The 19,649-nt window shown below is 38.9% G+C and overlaps 1 long non-coding RNA gene across 6 annotated transcripts in view; it reads left to right on the top strand.

Moving 5' to 3' along the window:
* The window catches only part of LOC113436527 (uncharacterized), a 156,458-nt gene that overhangs the window by 68,684 nt on the left and 68,125 nt on the right, over positions 1-19,649 (top strand). For 4 of the 6 annotated variants that reach the window (XR_015743057.1, XR_015743055.1, XR_015743053.1 and 1 more), the window contains exon 4: positions 13,466-13,574. This is a non-coding gene — a long non-coding RNA (uncharacterized LOC113436527). Of the gene's footprint in view, positions 1-8,497; positions 9,587-13,465; positions 13,575-14,856; positions 16,918-19,649 lie in introns of those variants that run through there. The other 2 variants (XR_015743054.1, XR_015743051.1) reach the window with 2 other exon arrangements.

Raw genomic sequence — 19,649 nt, 5'->3', positions numbered from 1 at the left:
AAAAAACCTTAACAGGAAAACTGCAGGGATTACTCTAGGTAGTTTCCAGTGGTTATAAACAGGAGTCCTGGCACAGGAAACAAAAAATATTATCTACATTCACTTCCTGAAAAGTTGAGAGAGGATATTTGTGAGTGATTGAAAAAAAAAAATTGCCAGATCATTGCTTTGCAACACCTCACTGCCTCCCTCTTATTTCTTTCACTGAAATAATCTAAGAATATTTTACAGTAATTAAAAACAGTTGCCTGTCCCTTTCTTAAGGAGCATTGGTATCAAATTTCAGTTCCATGGAAATTGTTGTTCAATAACCCAAATTGTTGGCTATACTTCACTGTTCCTATGAAGTACAGGAAAATTATCTCTGTTGTAATGATGAGGCTGTGGGAACTATGATTCTTTGTTCTTTGTGTACGTGCTAGGACAACGGAACCTTCTGGTAGTTGGCTGGAACACGAAGCAAGGAGCAAAGACAAATTGTTGCCATTTCTTAACCAGAACTGTAGCAAACTTAAACTCTGCAGCCTTGTATGCTTTATGCGAATGATCAGTGCATGTTGTGTGATGTAATGCGTTTGTGATAGGACATTAACAAAATTGCTACGTTAACAAGATTGCTTCTAATAAAAGAGGGTTTCGGAGTTCTCTCTGGGCTCTCATCCCAAGACAACTTTGCGAAGTGTCTTCTTTTCATGAGAGACCACGACATGAGGCAGTCGAGTTGTTTGATCATGAACAACTGAATCATGATTACCTTTATTGGAGTCTACTCTTGCATTTATACACATTTTTAATTATCCTCCATCATTGGTTAATTTTGGTTACTGCTTAACTTTCGTTACTGTTTAGCATAGTAATCCATACAATTAATTATCTCTAGTTAAAGTCTAACATTTGTTTACTTCCTCTCTCTAATCCTCCTTTAGATTAGTGACTTTGTTTGCCTGAGTTGTATTTGCTTGGAAACATTCTTTATCTGAGGTTTGCCATCCGAGATTGGAACATTCCTGCAATTACAACTCTACATATCCTCATTTTTTATTTTAAATGGAGGATTCAAAGATTTATAAATGTATCGCAATTGTAGAGGGTTAAGAGAGGGGGAAGCGGGATGAAACAATGCGAATAAATTTGGAATACATTGAATAAAACAACAGGTTGCAATTAGTACAATAATAATAATTATAGCATAACAGAAAAACTGTCTGAGCCAAGACCAATCAGGGAGCCAATTGGTTAGCCACTCAAAAGGTGAGTAATGAGCATGGATATTATTTTGAATGTATGATTGTAAATTGGCAAGCTCATCCTCAATAGTTTTATTCAAAGAATGAAAATGCACAGCACATCCATGGCATCCAACTAACGTACAGAACCCTCCCTGACGGGCTAAAAGATAGTCTATGGCAAAACGCTGCTGTAAGACATCTTGATTTAAGTCTTCTATTTCATGCTGAAAATCACGAATAATAGCAGCGGTAGCATTGATGGATTTTTCAAGTCAGCAGGTGAGACCAAGAATAGATCGTCTGTTTTCTTGAGCAATTATGCCAGGATAAGAGCCTAGAGTAAGGACTCCTGTAACGGCCCCTGCCAATGCACGGCCAAATGTAGAACCAGAAGACAATTGTGTGTCAATAATGACTTCATCATTACATGTAGGCCCCAGAGAAGAACACCGCTGTCGAGTTGATGGGAGCGTACCTATTTGAACAGGTAGAGTAAAATAACCTTTAGTTGCACATTGATAATTCTGAGGATGAACATTAGTAGCATATTTATCAAAAAAGAACCACATATTAGGATCCTTAAGCTGCCAACCAGTGCATATCGATCCTATATTAGATTGATCAGAGGCATTAAAAATAGGAAAATTGTCAGGATACATATCAGGAGCTATATTAATTCCATGCAAAGAAGAATTAAAGATACCTGACAACCAATAGTAGTCAGAACAATAACTATAATTCCCTAGCTTTTTTAATATGTGCTGAGCAGCATCATAATCAGACCAATTATGAAGCCAAGTGTGTTTAGCGTGACAACAGAAACACAGACCCCTTGTAAATTGACTAACTTTCAAGTAACACCAACGGACAGAATTCAGTTGCATAGGAGGTGTAGAAAATAGCCAGGAGTGTGAAATAGATTGTAGTTGTGAGACAATAAATGTAGAAGACTTGATCAAGTTAGGGGTAAAAGAAATTTGACCAAATGCCATTGGGGGCTCATAGTATAAAGTAATATTTGTGCCATGGGTTATAAACATGTATTGGGCATGACGAACCCACAAATTAGGGTTAAGACGAACCACAGCAGTGTCATTCTGAGCAGAAACACCATTAACCATAAACAAGAAAATACAAAGTAAAATGGTAACAGAGTTAGCAGTAATAATAGCAAAAACAGCAGCAACAAGATTTTCAGGAGTCTGAGGTAATGAGGTCTGTTGCAGTTGTTGTTGAGCTTGATAAGTAGTAGATTTAACCTGGCCCCAAGTGTTGGGTTGAGGACGCGTTGACCTTGGAAGACGGACTTCCATGTTCAGATGAAGATTGAAATCCGGAATCGGGTTGTGAAGGCCCTGATGCCATGTCATGATATGGACGAACACAGCGCGCTGGAACCCACACTGTTTGTTGAGTAGAAGGATCTTCCACGGCGGCATAACTGTGACCCCAGGTGATCAGTGGTGTAGGGCCTTTCCAGGTTGGATTTGGAGCTTGGCAATACTTTACCAAAGGCCTTGCTAAAGATTCAGTAGTTCGAAAATGCAAATTAACAGGTGAGTCTGCAAGAGAATCTAAAAAGGTTAAATAATTCCAAGTATATAATGCTACAGCAATGAGATTTTGAATCTTTCGCAGATGGTAAGGGCCAGACTCAGTTTGTAATTGTTTCTGAAGCAATGCCTTAAAAGTACGATGAGCTCGCTCAACTATAGCTTGACCCTGAGAGTTGTAAGGAATTCCGTGCACTAAAGTAATATTCCATTTCTGACAAAAGGTTTGAAATTCCTTACTAATATAAGCGGGGCCATTGTCAGTTTTAAACTGAGAAGGCCGACCCATTACAGCAAAAGAGGACAGGCAATGAGAAATAACATCTGAAGTACATTCATGTTTTGAAGCAGTAGCCCAAAGGAAGTGTGAATGAGTGTCAATAGACGTATGAAGATAACAGTATGGCTTAAAGGTTGAAAATTGAGTTACATCCATTTGCCAAATTTGATTAGCTTGGGTTCCTCGTGGTTGACACCTACTGGAAAGGGAACTGCCAGTTGCTGACAAGCTGGACAAGCACAGACAATATCCCGGGCTTGAGATAATGAAATTTTAAATTGCTTTGCAACAAATTCTTATCCAAAGAGAGAGCACAATAAGAAAAGGGAAGAGATTGCATAGCTAAATACACATATTGAGTATCAACGATCAAGTTAATAGGTTGGTCATTGAACAATCGTAAAGCCAAAATCACAGCAGCCAGCTTAGCACGTTGAGCTGAAGTCTGCGTGGCAGTAAATTTACTGCCATTGTTGTTGAATCTGCCAGACAACCACACCCCTTGTAGGTGATCCATCAGTAAAGACTATAAGAGCTTTAGAAATAGGATTTCGCACAAAAATGGAAGAAAAGGCCGGATTTAAAGTAGTAGTAACCACTATTCTAGGATCCTTGGGTAAAGAATAAAGAAGTTTCCCACATATTGAAAAAAGGCTATCTGATATGATTCGGAAATCATATAACAAAAACAGGAGTATTCCAAGGACTAGTAGAAGGTTCTATATGACTAGCAGCCAATTGTTCTTGAACCAATTGTTGTAAAGCAGCGAATTTTTCCCTTGATAATGGCCATTGTTCCACCCAAACCGGCGTAGAACAGAGCCATTTAAGAGGAAGAGCCATCATCAAGAATCAAATGGGCATTAAGAAGAGAAAGGATATCACAGCCCCAAATACTAGTATGAATATCTAGAATATATGGTTGTAGGAAAAAGGACTTACCAGCAGATGTTGTAACATTAATTTCTTGAACACTCTGCCAAGCAGCTATAGAACCTCCTATTCCCCACAATGAAGAAACTGTCATTTTTGGCCCCTGTACTGGCCACTGTAAAGAGGAGATGACAGTAACATTGGCTCCAGTATCCAATAACCCTTGAAATGGTTGTTTATTAAGGAAGAGCATTAACAAAGGACGAGAGGAGTTCAGCTGATGAAGTAAGCCTACAGATAAAGAAATTGATCCAAATCCTGCATCCCCACGATTACCTATACCAGGAGATGGAATTTCATGTGGAAGAAGAAGCAATTGAGCAACAGAAGAATTACAAGGAAGGTTGAGGAAGATTCACCCAAATCTGAATCATGAGGATACCAGTGTAATCTGAATCTATTACCCCAGGCACAACAAAATAGCCCTTTTTGTGTGTAGAAGAACAAGGCAAAATTAAGCCAACTAATCCCGAAGGAAGAGGACCTTTAAATTGAGATGGAACAATTTTAACTTCCATGGGAAATTTAAACTCAATTTCCTCCTGCGTGATTAAATCGATCCCAGCGCTACCGGCTGTGGCTGGGGAGGAGTGAGAGAGACTGCTGGAGGAATCAGAGTGATGGGAAAGGCACGCTTTGGATTCTGGGTGGGTGCCACACCCATTGGCAAGTTTCCCAACCAAAACCGACATTGATTGGCCCAATGAAATCCCTTTTTACAAATAGGGCACTTCTTAGGACGATTCTGAGGCATAAAAGGTGTAGAACGACAGTCCTTTTGAAAGTGGGCAGGCTTCTTACACTTAAAGCAGTTACCAATTGGTCGCTGTCCTTTCTGAATAGCAGCTGCTAACATATGCATTTTATAAGTTTGTGATCCAATATCCTGGCAGACTCGCAGCATATCTGCCAGAGTGTAATGAGCAGTAGCCTTTAACGGCTGAAAAGCTCTTTTACAATCTGCATTAGCATTTTCAATAGCTAACTGGCGAAGAAGTTCACCAGCAGCTTCCTGATGATCAAACTGCTGTCTAATTGTTTTGGACAGACACTCAACAAGGTCAGCATAAGGCTCATTGGCATTCTGTCGAATGTTTGAAAAATTTGCTCTAGATTCTCCAGTTTGGGGTACCTTAAGAAAAGCACGAAAGGCACATTCAGAAACAATAGTTAATGTAGCTGGAGGGAGAACAACTTGAGTAGGAATTGTACCAAATGGTCCAGAACCAAATAGCTGCTCAACTGTAATGCTCCTCCCCATCCTAAAGCAGCAGCTTGAGCACGTCTCATATATTCACTCTCCCAAACCACATATTGCATGGATGTTAAAATCATGCGAAATATTTGCTTCCAATCTTCAGGGATCATTGTATAACAATTTTTTATTCCTTCTACAAGTCCTCTTGTAAAATTACCACTAATCCCATAGTCTGTAACTGCCTTTTTTAACTCTCTTAAGATCTGATATGGCAGACCCTCCCATTCTGCTACTTGCAGTCCAAGCTGTGGCCCCTGACCAGGACAATATTGTACTGGACAAACAGACAGTAATTCTGCAAGTTCTGTTCCTGAGACAGAGGCATCCCTTTTACAAGTCTCTACCATTTTCTGAAAAGAAGACTGAACAATAGAGTCAGGAGGCTTTTGCCCTGTATCTGCAGGAGCTGAGGGAATTGAAGACATATATTCAGGTGAAGAAGGGGGACAAATGACAGCATTAGTATAACGTGAAGGTGGAGGTGTTAAAAGAGAAAGTTCATTGTGACCAACTTTTTCAATTGCATGCCTACATAAATGCCACACATGTAAAACTTCTATTTTTGCTCGAGGTTCAGTATGCAATATTTTCCCAATACGTTTCCAATCAGTTAATTTTAAAGACCCCTTTTCTGAGTACTATAGGCACTGAGCTGCAATCTCCTGGACCAGCCTTAAGAGATTTCTCTGTGGTACCTCGGTATTATTTTTCTTCAACAAATAGCCTAATTCATCTACATTCTTCCTTTGTTTCTCAGAAAGCGAAGACCCCATACTTACAGAAACCGAAGGGTTGAAAAAACCACAAAGGGTTGAAGGCGCACCAAATCCTTGCCGGACGAAGTAAGAGGGTCCCTGTTCATGCGCCACTTGTTGTAATGATGAGGCAGTCGAGTTGTTTGATCATGAACAACTGAATCATGATGATCTTTATTGGAGTCTAGTTTTGCATTTATACACATTTTTAATTATCCTCCATCATTGGTTAACTTTGGTTACTGCTTAGCTTTTGTTAGTGTTTAGCATAGTAATCCATACAATTAATTATCTCTAGTTAAAGTCTAACATATGTTTACTTCCTCTCTCTAATCCTCCTTTAGATTAGTGACTTTGTTTGCCTGAGTTGTATTTGCTTGGAAACATTCTTTTTCTGAGGTTTGCCATCCGAGATTGGAACATTCCTGCAATTACAACTCTACAGATCTCTGGGAATGAAATCATGAAGCCATCTTAGATCTTCTTAGGTCTGTTTCTATTTGAAATCAAGAGGAATATTTATCATAATTTCTGATCTATAGATCCAATATGGCCTCCCTTAAACTCCTGCCATCCACATGAACCTTAATTAGCAAGGTGTTTAGTTTAAATAGGAGCCTAACACAGCTACATCTCACCACATTCTGGACGATACTCCCCTCACAGATATATTCCTGATAACCATGTACTTGTTTAAAGTCACCTAAAGTGGCATTTTCAACAACACTTTGTTATGCTACAGATATAGTATGATGGTGTATCTTTTTCCAAGGTGGTTTAAACCATCACAAGCCAGTCTGTTCCTCTGCCAAGCAATTGATGCCCACAAATCAACAGTGCCAGTATCTAAAAACAGTGACTGCTTCAAAACATCCAATCATTGACCTCAGCATGCCCCTCCATCTACAAAGAGGTTTTTTTGTGTGTGTAAAAGCTAAGCTAAAATTTGTTAGAGATCCGTGGATAAATCAGAGATGCGGAGAAACCTTCAACCTGTGTTTAAGCAGCTCTTCAATACTATTCAGTCCCTGCATTTTTAAGAGTGATTTGGTGGAGTGAAATTTAGCTATGGAAGCTTTTCTTAGCATAGAGACAGGGACTGGGTAGAATTGTAGAGTATTGTATGCAGTTTCCCAGTAAACATACTGCAACATAAAGCACATTATGATTTTGGCTTCCTCCGTTGTCTGAACTCTTCTGCTATATAAACAATAGTTTATATAACACAGCATGTGCAATGTTAACTAATGTATCTTCTTCAAAGGACAGCACCTATCTATAAAGCAGGAATGACTTCACCTACATAATGTTGATGGGCTCAGCTTTTGTAATACCTGACAAAAGAAGACCATGGTAACAACTGAGGGCAGCCACTTTTATCTATGCATGCCTCATTTGCAAAAAAGCAGATGTAATAAGTCTGAAGCAAGGCAATCAAAGGGGCAACTAACTGCAGCTCCCTAGCTGAGGCTTGGAGCACTAGTCAAGCTGCTCTTGCAGACCAGCTGAAAGTGATGGACACATCCTTATTTGTAAGTATTTAATGTTTCTTAGGAGGCACTTCTCAAAGAAATTGGTATGTAATGGCAGCACTCACTGAAAAAACAAGCCGATTAGAAAATGCACTAACTTATCTGGTATTCATTTGAAAAGTAAATGGATGCAAGCAAAGGTGAAAGTTCACTACCAATTCAAATATTTTTGCTTTAACAGGCTCTAGCACTCCTGCTTTAATTCAAGCAGAAACACAAGTATGAATAATCAAAGTGGATGATGCTCATATATAAAAAAAGAACCCTTTGTGCTTTTGCACCATTTCCAATGGCCATTGAAGCTTAATGGCACAAAATTTACATTCTCCTCTTTAATTTGTATTCCGTTCCTTCCTTCCGAGTGATGTGATTGTGATTTTTCTCTTGCCCGTTGTATTATTTTGATGCAAATGTTATGTTATGTGTTGCTCCAGTCCAATTTCCTGCCTTGCTTCAACTGGCACCCCCTCCTCTTTTTCTCTCTTGCACAGAGACAGGAAAATAGTGCAAAAATTGGGGTCAGGCAAATAAGTTCTTCAACTTCTGCTCTAATTAATGGGTGGGGGGACGACAAAGCGGAGATCTTGAAACACCTTGAAAAGCACGAAAAGAAATCATTAGCCTCAAAATATATATTTATATTTTGGAACAAAAAATGCAGGCTGGGGGTTCTGCCTCCCTCCCCCTCCCTGAACGGATTCCAAATTCTGCCGCGTGCTCGGCGAGCCCTTCGGCTGCTCCTAATCACCCAGGGAAGGCAGCTTTATTGAGATGCAGGGGGGCTTCACACCAAAGCCTGCGAGCGGAAGTCCCCGAGGGTACCCATCGCCAAGTAATGTATGCAGTGGCTAATTTAGCATCCTGTGACTAATTTCCATTTCTTGTGCTCAGAGTTGGCCTGCTAATTACAGAGATGTTGTCTTAACTTTCGTTAATTACATTCGCCTGCTTTTCTAGCAGGCAACGGAGCAAATGAAGGGGGCCGCGCTCTCCACAAGAAGCAGAAGGGCCCCGAGGTGGAGGAGGAGAAAGAAGCGGCGGTGGGGATGACAGAGCGCCGTGGCTGCACGGCGCAGCCTCCCCTGCTTTGATCCCGCTCCTCTCCGACGAAGTCCAGCAGCGAGGAAAGGCGCGTAATTAGCTTCCCGGCGGCTTTCATTACGCGCCACGACGCTCGGCCTCCCCGGTTCGCTAGGCCGCAGTGAGCGCGCTTGAGTCCCCGAGTGTTATCGGCAGCTAATGCGAAGATTTACCGGAGCAGGCCCGCATATTCCGGCTTTATATTCCGTTCCGCGCGCCCTTTGCTACGCCTTCACCGCGCCTTTATGCTTACAAACGCAAGTTGTCTTTTCTTTATTTCCTTTCTCTCTCCTCCCTTCAGTGTCATTCAAAACAGCAGTAGATAAAATGCCCTTTTTATTTAATTCGGGCCCACCGAAAGTTCCTGAACCAAGAGCTACTTGTAGAAATTTACAGACGAAATCTTAAGAAGACCGGCGTTGAGAAAAGATGCTGGCAGATGACAGCGCAAAGGAAAAAAAAATCAACCTAGTCTGTGAAAAACCTTCCTTTGCACTGTAGAAAAAACCTTTTCGGTATCACCAAACTTTTCTTGCTCAAAGCAACAAGTAACTATTCTTTTTGTAAAGTGTAGAGGGCATTCTTTCTGAAAATAGTTAGGCAATTACCTCTATGCTTGAAAATACTGTCTCTTGACCTGACACATTAGCTATATTGTGGCTAACCAGATTAGATGCAAAAGAGGCCATTTCACTTTTAAGAGATACTGAATACTTGCAATACTGAAGTGACAGCTGACCAGAATGCTCTTTGCTGTCTAAGCTGTGGAATAAAATACATTTCACTTGTCATTGAGAAGAGGAGAAACTTTTGAAAGTGCTGATTAATCGATGATCTCTTAACAGAAAACATTGCTTTCCCCCACTTTTAACATACTGAACAGATAATACCTCTCAGGAATCTAACATAAAACCACGGGTATGAACACAGAAAAGTTAAGACTATGAGGAGGCTGATACAATGCAGGTAATCCTTCACTTATAACAATTTAGTGATGTTTGAATTACAATGGCACTGAAAAAAGTGACTTATGACCATTTTTCAACGTCTATTGCACATGATGCCATGGTCAACGTGATCAAAATTTGGTCGCTTGGCAGCTCACATGGATTTAGGACAGTTGCACTGTTCCAGGATCATGTGATCACTTTTGCAACCTTCTGACAAGCAAAGTTAATGGGGAAACCAGATTCATTTAACAGTTCTTACTAACTTAACAATTGCTGTGATTCACTTAAAAGCTGTGGCAAAAAGTCATTAAAATGGGGTAAAACTCAAATTACCTTGCTTAGCAACAGAAATTTTGCACTCAATTTTGGTAGCAAGTTGACACTTCTTTTCCAAAAATGCAAAAGGATCAGTATACAATTATTTAAATTGTGGGTGCAAGATCAATATTAACATTAGGGTTGCCAATGTACAAGCTAAATGATCTGTGAGAAAACGGCCTTAAAATGCAGCAGCTTTGTCCTGTTTTACATCTGATCAGTTTAGCAGCCCTGCTTCTGAGCACCTCCTACACAATGATTGTATCCCATTGTGGTTCAACATGCAATTGGGTTTAAGCAGGCTATTTTCCTGCTATGTTCCGCCTGTATTAATGGCAGAAGATGCGAGATTTTGGATGGGCAAGGCTGACTAATCCCAGCCTTTTCTCTGTAAGCTGTTCCACTGTTGCATTTGGGTATATAAGCTGATGAAAGAAGAGGGTTGAATCTGCTCAGTAAAAGAAGGATCCCTTGTGCTGATATCACCAGCAGCAATTATGGAAGTGCTAGGAAACTGCTGTTCCAAGAGCAAAGAAAATACTATTCCTAACAGCACAGTTTGCGTTATTATTTTTTTAGCAGATGCAAGGTTTTCATGAATCTTCAAGCATGCCTTTGTGCTTGCCTTACCAAAATAAAAGTAGCTGAATGTGAAACAATAGAGATGTGCGTATATCATATTCTTGTATATGGCTTTGATTGGCATTCTGACACGCTTAAGTGGCTCGTTTTTATTAGCTTTGTGTAACCTGCGTCGTGTACAGCATCCCGTTTCTCAGGCTCCATTAAAAAGGGGGCTAATAATGAACAGATCACATTTTTACCAAATGTGAGGGAAACAACTTGACCAATTTTATTGAAGCATGGCTTCAGAACAGTTTGTGCACAATTTGGCCCCATCCCCACCCCCAGCCACAAGTGCAAAGGGCAGCAACATGAGGAAGGCAGCACTGAACGATAGTCAAGCAAACAAACTTCTTGCATTCAAGCACCGAGTAGAGGTTTCCAGATCCATGCTTCCTTTCATAAAAAAGCAAGTTTCAGGGGAGGGCAGGAAAATAGAAAGACCCTGTTGTTTTCCGATGTGGGATTGTACAGCTGTCATTAATAGGCCTAGACAACATTGTCCCAACAAGTGCTTCTGTTGTAGGGGAATCACAGCTCTTCACTATCCCAATCACTAAATCAACCATTCTTGTTCCAGCATTTCTACCTATTCCTCTGCCATTGTGGCCAAGAAATGCTGCTTGTAGGCTGATGCTCAAACATGAATCTTAGATAATTTCAAAAGTCTGTCCACATTAGTCCTGCCATCTACAATATCCCTTCGTGAAAAAAGTAGATTAAGGGCATAAGGATCCTAATCTACAGCGGCAGCACATTTCCCTTACAATTTCAATGTAGGTCCACATACTTAAAATAAAACTCCTGTTTATTGTACATCTTTGTGCACTTTAATTCCAGTATGTACAGTATCTGCCTGGGGTTTCACCTGAATAAATCTATCCCCAAGCCTAAACATCTCTTTCCACAGCAAGCAGCAAATGCTTTTCTTCCTTGCAAGCTGCATATTTGGGTGGCCTGTGAGTCACAGGACTTCTCTTTACACCCGCAAGGCTCTAAGAGTAATAATCTTCAAGACTAGGAAGGAGTGGAAGAGTTAAATATCTTCCCCCTGCCCCACCTCACTGCACAATGCTGTTTTCTCTCTTTGGATTGTGGGGAAACTCCTGCTTCTATGCTTTCAAAGTGGCATTTCCTTCCTGTTTTGCCAAAGATACATGTAGCAAGGGAGCCCACAAATCATGGCCTGATCGTTGCCATTCATTCACCATGGCTGAAATTGGCATCAAGTAGCACAGCCATGGTTGAGCTTTAAAAATGGAAAAAATGGATAGTACCTAATTCTCAACAACAATTCATTTAGTGATTGTTCAAAGTTACAACAGCACTGAAAAAAGTGACTTATGACTACGTTTCACAGTTACAACCTTTGCAGCATCCCCATGATCATGTGATCAAAATTCAGGTGCTTGGCAACTGTTTCATACTTATGACCATTGCAGTGTCCCGGGGCCACGTGATCCCCCTTTTGCAACCTTCTGACGAGCAAAGTCAATGGGGAAGCAAGATTCACTTATCAACTGTTTTACTAATTTAACAACTGCAGTGATTTGCTTAAATTTGTTAAATAAGCAAAACTCACTTAACAAATTTCTCTCTTAGCAACATACATTTTGGGCTCAGTTGTGGTTGTAAATCAAGGACTACCTGTACATAGAATGGAAACCACCAGTACTAATATCAGAAACCACCAGGTCTATATAGATTGGGCCGGGAAGGGAAAGTCTTGAGAAAAATGCAGCAGCAAACCATTTCTTTCCCATGGCCCAGAAAACTATACGGTATAGATAAATGCCTTTATTTCTTAAAAGCAACGTATTTTTTGTGATCCCACGCAATTGTTTTCTGTTATCCTACCTACTTCGCAAACAGACCTTTAGAATGCAAACCTAAGTGTGGCCACTAGCTTCTAAAATGATGAGCTCTACATTAGGGTTTAAATTGAGTTTCTCATTTCTGAGATCCGTTGCTTATGATTGTCTCAGCAGGTGGCAGCACCTGTCTGTGTTTGGAAGCTGAGCAGAATCAGGCTTAGTATTTGGATGGGGGACCTCCAAGGAATTTTAGGGCTCTAAATTAGCTTTCGGGTGGGAAGTAAAAGAAAAAGGATGGGGAGGAGGCAGTGGCAAGCTATTTTTCTACTGTTGCCAAGAAAAAGACATAACCCTGTCCATGATGTCATTGGGAGTGGAGCTTAGTTAAGAGGATTCTGAAATCCCTTCTAGATTATCTAAAGTAGCTTTTCCCAGGGCAGGGTTTTATAATACAAGGTAAGAATGCCCCATCTTTCTTAAAACTCATCCTATAGATTAACCCGTTGGCCTACATTATGGATTGAAATTAATTGTTTACGTGCACAGTATCAGGTATCAATCTGCGTTCATATTTATTTCTGTATTTATGTTGTGACTTGTTGAGGCTTTGAGAACTATCCATATATAACTACATATATGGGGTCCACTGGGTTGTAGTGGGAAGATTTATTTTGAGTCACTATAAAACAAGTGATTGATCTTTTGACGGGGCACTTGACTTTGAATGGAGGACGGGATAAGTATGTAATAATGCAAAGAACTGTATCGTACAACTTGGGGCAAGAATGCTTAAAAGTATAAGAACTGTAGCATAAAAGTACACAGTTTGTGAATCAATGGGGTTAGAATCTCTCTGACTCATCACCTGAGCTTGCATGGTTTAGCATGCACAGTATACCCTACACTTCAGGGGTCTTGATCTGGGATTTGAAATATTTTATTTTTTCAAGAAGTGTATTCTTTTAACACCCAGGGAGACCAGACAACCCATACTGATCTGCACTGTCCTTAAGGCATCCTGATATAAGATAGGTTTATTAGTGTCAAACTAACATGTCCTTTCAGTGGAAATTTTAGGACTGATTCTTTACAAGACTCATTTAACCCTTATTCTATTTGTCTGTCTATTTGTTTTGCAGAGGATGAAGAAGAACAAAACTGTTAAAAACTATAGTTTTCCTCATTCAGTTCATTGAAAGAGAACTGGGAGAAAATAGTGATAAGGCCAGAAAGCATCCATGGAGTTTGGTAAGAATAAGACATGCTTCTTTGTAAAGTTGTTTTAGCCCACTATCCATGTCTGCTTCCAAAACTGGCACTCATTTAAGGACATCACTTTGCTTTATTAAGAAATCTCTAATACTGGCAACTTCTTAAGACTCTCATTTTACAGTAAAAACAGTCCCCACTTTTCCCTTTATCCAGTTGTGTGTGTCTGCCTGGCCCCCCTCATTAGCAATCTATTTGTCCCCTCTTGAAAGTCTGTTGTGAAAAACAAGCCAGGCTCTCAATGGGACCATTGAGCAAACATGAGGCTCTCAATGGGGCTTTGTGGGGGAAAAGTATGAATAGCATCCTTTGGATCTGGGCAAATTGGCCCACACGCCCCTTATGAGGGACAAGGATTGTTCCTGCTTACTAATAAATCTGCTTTAGCAATGCCCCTCTTTAAGCTTAGGAACACGTTGTGGCAAAGAGACTGTCTTTATGGCTTAACATATTACTGAATGGCTATCTTGAAGTCCCAAGGACTACTTGGCATAGAAAACACTTTCAATATGAATATTGATTCTGTGCAGGAAAAACCTATTAATAGTGTATATAAAAATGTAAGGACTGATTCACACAATCCAAGCATGACTTTCCATTGTGTACTCATGGGTTAAAGTATATATTTGTTAATTAAATGCATGGCTTATATATGATGCTGTATAAGAAGACCCAAAGTTTTATGGGAATCAGTAGCCATGGCAGAGTGGGAGGAAATGCTCACAGTATGAGGTTCCCAAAAACTTCAGCATTTGGAGCAATAATGCTGAAACCTCATGAGATTTGAGAGTAAGATACCTCACAAGGTTTGGTATTGTGAAGCTTTTAAAAAAACAGCTACTAATTTACACAAAATTGTGCAATGAAACCAACACTTGAAAAGGTTACCAAACTCTAGTTGTGTTGTCCAATTAAAAATGGCAAGAAACCATGTTATCTAGTTTTTAGTATTTAGTATTTATTTGTCAATTGCTTACAAGATACAGGTATAAGAATAAACATAGTTTTGAATACATGAGATAGATACTTATGAGAAAAATAAAAAGAAACAATAGGACAGGGACGGTAGACACGATTGGTGCGCTTAAGCATTCTAGTTTTTAAGGCCTTGAAGGAACAAAACTGGATTGAAAATATCTGTACAGACTTGATGTGGTAAGTTGCACACTATGGTTTAAACATCCAAAAGTGTGGTGGATTTTTTCCATTGAATTGAAAACTCAGTTATAATGATGATCCAATCTTGCATCTGTCTCCTTAGAAGTAAATCCTGTGGCTTTCATCCAGGCAAGCAGATGTAGGATTGAAGCTCAGAGAAGAGAAATGACCTGAAACAGACCACTCCACATGCTGTCTCCTTCTAAGCAGCTTTTAGGGTAGTTCTGTTCTTATTTATATATGTGTAAACTTCATCCTTGGGTCAGTCTCTCTCTCTCTCAATCTTAGAAATGTAGCAATAGCAAACCCTTATTAAGAAAACTGCAAGGACTAGTCCAGGCAATCACAATGACTCAAAGGCACAAAAAAACCCTCCATTAAATTCTGCAGGCTTTATTTCTAGGTACGGTTGCATGTAGATTTGTTATAAAATACATAGGATCCAACCTTCTTCCATTGCTGAAATCTTGTAAGGCATTTCTTGAGAGGCTGCATATCACAAACGCGTAGCGTGGTTGGCAAGCATTTAATTTGAACCTATCTGTTTGCTTGCTTTTTTTTTTTTTGGAACAGACATTAGCTTAGGAGGAGAAGGAGAAAAGTTTAGCGCAGGTAAGTCTGGGGACTAGATCTTGCATCCCTTGGCAACTCCAATTAATTTGAGGATAATTTACTTCCATGGCCTGCTGTGGGGCTAGATAGAAATGAAAGTGTTTCTTCCAAGACTTTCCCAAAGCTTCAGAAGAAACAAGAATTTCCTCTTTTTTCCTTGCACTAAACCAGCAAAGGCCGTCGAATTAACAACATGCAACACTGTCAGGTGAGCAGTATAAAATGCTAATCATAGGCTCCGTTATGGTTTGTCACAGTGAAAATTGCACTTGAAACCAATTTTAATTCCATTGCCAATTAGTTTAGGGAAAATATATTGTGAAAGTTTGTACAGCAACTTTTTTCATGAAAAAGTATAGGTTTTTACTTTGAAAGGTATTTTTCAGGTATATGTTCTGAGAGATTGAATGAAGATACACAACCTTCATGGTGTTAAGATTCTACTTCAGAAGCTGATATAGTATGACTTTGTTACCTGCCCCCATCCTATCATCCTGCTATCTTGTATCCAACAATAACAATTCTTTCCTAAATCACCTTTAAAAAACAGTAATATCAATTTAGCTCTACAGCTTTTCACATTTTAAACATAGCTAGGGACATGATATCTCAGCAGCTCTTAATGTTTATACATTGAAATAATCCATCCATTAAAAATTATTACACAGATAATCACTTCCTTGAAATCATGTCAACACTCAACTATAATAAAAATAAAACAAGATTTCTTTCAAAAGACTCTTAGGTAAATGGGTTCAGTGCTACTTTCTGTATCATGCGGATCAATTTAATTCCGCTCTACACTTGCTATACAACTAAACAATTGCTTTTCACACACTAGAGAGCAGATAAAATGCAGTTTGAAATATCCATCTAGAGGTGGCCTTGAACACTGTCCTCAATAAAAAGCTTGACACCTGAAATGCCATCTCTTTATTCATCCCCTATCAAACAGTTAGCCAAAATTTCATGAAATTAATGTCATGTTAATCAATGGTAATAATCATAAAATGAATGGCTTCAGATCTTTAAAGTGCCAAGAATAGTGCTGAATACACTCACTTTTGTTGTATGCACACATATGGAGGATCTATAAGTAGTTGGTTGAGTAACATGGAGACCTAGAAACTAACTCTCTGATCCTTGAGCAGGGACAGTGAATGTATATTGCAAACACGGAGACAGAAGCCAATCAGTTGAAAGAAAGAAGAAGTTAGAGGGGATTTAAAACCAGCATGCATTCATTTATCAAAGAGGCAGACAGTAGGGCTATCCAATGTTGCATGCTGAAAGGAAAAAGGATGCTTCAGAATGCTCTGCATGTACAAGACATCTTCCATTACCAAGATAGGATCATCAAGATCAACTGCTGCTTGTCCAGTTAAGCTAAAACATTTTTACCTTGTCACTCCATACATTTCTTACACTTTATCCAGTTCATTACCTCATCCCTCTCTGCCAACAACCCGCTTGAAGCGAAAGGATGTTCATCTGTATTTCCACTGAACCCATGTTTTTGGCCTGAACTTGCTACAGTATAAACAAATAAACTTTTTTTTCCCTGGAATGATATGAATTTGACTATGAATAGTCAAATTCCACATTTCAAATCTATATACTTGCAGAATCAATTCTAATGAGTTCAGAATATTCTGGTAAGGTTTTATACTCTTATTTGTAATTTTTCTTGCTTAATGATGTCATGAGTCATTGAAAATCTGTAAATAGATGTTCCCTATCTAATTCTAATATCTGCAGTGGCTTGGCTTGAAAATAGTTTCCATTTATATTGAGTGTATCGATTTATTGACTGTTCTTTTAAAAAAGCTAAAAATTATATCCAAATTCCCAGTTCCAACTTAATAAAGTAGAAATGTTAAACTAATAGTAAATTGGACAGTAACACTTTAGGGCAATATTTATCAATCTTGGCAGCTTGAAAATGTGTGGACTTCAACTCCCAGAATTCTGGGAATTAAAGCTAGCACATCTTCAAGCTGCCATGGCTGAGAAACACTGCTTTAGGGTTAGGTTGAATGACAGTCTCAGACCTCAATCATGCTGGTGGCATCACAGCTTGTCTGGATTCAGAAACTAAGCAGGGTCAAGCCTAGTTATTTGTATGGGAGACTTCCAGGATATTTTTTTAAGGCTGCAGGCTAGACTGGGAAGTAACAAAAATATCCCAGAAGAAAGCCATAGCAATTCAGCCACACATGGCTAGCAATAAAAATGCACCGAGACATGATCACAATATCAATGAAAGTTGAGCTTGATTCAAGGGAGATTTGACTTTATCGTTTGAGATTACCAGTTAGAATGGTGTGTTTAATGGAGAATGCAACTTAAGATTCTCCAGTTTTAAAGTAACAAACATCCATCTGTCTTAATGTATATCTATTCATGGGTGAATTTGAGGAGTCCTTCTCAGGAAAACTAGTAATAAACAAGTTACATAAAGGTAACATGTTGTTGCATTATTTTAGTCTGGACAAAACACTAAATATTGCACAAATTGTACAATATCTCTTAATGGAGCCCATATTTGGCACTAACAGATTAACAGTTGGAAGGGACCTTGTAGGTCATCTAGTCCAACCCCCCCACCCAAGCAGGAGACCCTACACCATTTCTGACAGGTGGCTGCCCAGTCTCTTCTTGAAAGCCTCCAGTCATGAAGCTCCCACAGCTTCTGAAGGCAACTTCTGTTCCCTTGGTTGATTGTTCTCACTGTCAGAAAATTCCTCCTTATTTCCAGGTTGAATCTCTCCTTGATCAGTTTCCATCCATTATTTCTTGTCTGGTCTTCAGGTGCTTTGGAAAACAGCTTGATCCCTTCCTCTGTGGCAGCCCCATAAATATTGGAACACTGCTATCATGTCTCCCCTGGTCCTTCTTTTCACTAGACTAGCCAGAATAAAATTCATCTGTAGAAAAATGACTTAAAGTGCCAAAGTGTTTAAAAATATGTCCAAGAAAGAGGATACTATACAGATAATACTAATTACAGCGCCAACTGTACAATAATTTTAACCAGGAGAAAAACTTAATAACTCGGGTAGCAAAGGGCAATACACACAGTGTATCTATTCATAATTTCTCATTATTAGATCATCTGTGGTGCAAAACTCTTCATTGTTAGCCAACTCTGAACATCTCACCAAAGCAATCAGAAAGCCTCCTGATGAGAATTCTCTAGCCTTAAAATCTATATTAATTTATAGTAAGAATTGGACTCAGCCATGAACAGACTTGGATAATAAAATCAAATGTTTTTCCATCAATATTTATCTCAAGGAAATAGTCAGCTTTAAAAGAACTTAGTAAACAAACAGGATATGCCTTGCAGATCCTGCATTTGTTATTGAATATAACTTTAGATACTCTCCCACACACACACACACACACACACACACACACACACACAAATAGAGGAGGGAGGGGGAGAGAACTGTGGATATTTGTCAAATTTATATGGATACCAATCTCACAAACATTTGACTTTAGGAAGCATATAAACATATTCAAAATATATTAAAAACAATGTTTTCCTTAAACATACATTGTTCAAAAATACGATCTATTGTAAAGAGCTATAAATGATCACAACATTTCTTATATATATATTATTGCTATAAAATAACCACCTGATTGATCACAAATACTACAATGATTTCTGGTTGTGTAAATGGGCCATCAAAACCTTCTGGCCCCAATTCTCATAAAGATCAGAAACCATACCAGAACATTTTAACCTAATATATTGTATACATGTCAGATTGGCCACTTGATGTTTCAGACAAGGTTTTCAAGAAGTACAATCCAAACATTTTATTAGTCATTGTCATATGCTTTATATTTCTAACTGCATAACTGCTTTGGGATTTATCACAGACTTGATACTTTAAAATTCCTGTAAAAACATTCAATCACATAATTCCCCCACTTGCAGACTGAAATACTATTTCTAGAAAGAGATTTTAGTGTGCAATGTTTGCTTGAGCTTGTGAGAATTTCCACAGCTGGCACAATTTTTGTGTTTTGTGTGATCAGGTGCAATAGAGCTTTTATAATGACTTCCCAGCACTGTTTTTCCCAAAAGCTGCAATTAAAACCCAGTTAGGGAAGAATAGTAAAAAAATAATTAGAGAGGCAAGAATTCTGCTTTAGATGATAAATAGGTTACCAAAGAAACAATTTCTACCCTTTCACTACTCTATTATAAAAGAAAGGAGAAGAAATCCAATATTATATAAAAATAATAATTTGTATAATTCAGAGAAA

Source organism: Pseudonaja textilis, chromosome 3, assembly GCF_049901715.1.
Source record: "Pseudonaja textilis isolate UNSWEBS1 chromosome 3, rPseTex1.2, whole genome shotgun sequence".
Taxonomy (NCBI): Eukaryota; Metazoa; Chordata; class Lepidosauria; order Squamata; family Elapidae; genus Pseudonaja; species Pseudonaja textilis.
The sequence above is the reverse complement of the archived record's forward strand: the minus strand, read 5'-3'. Positions and strand labels throughout refer to the sequence as shown.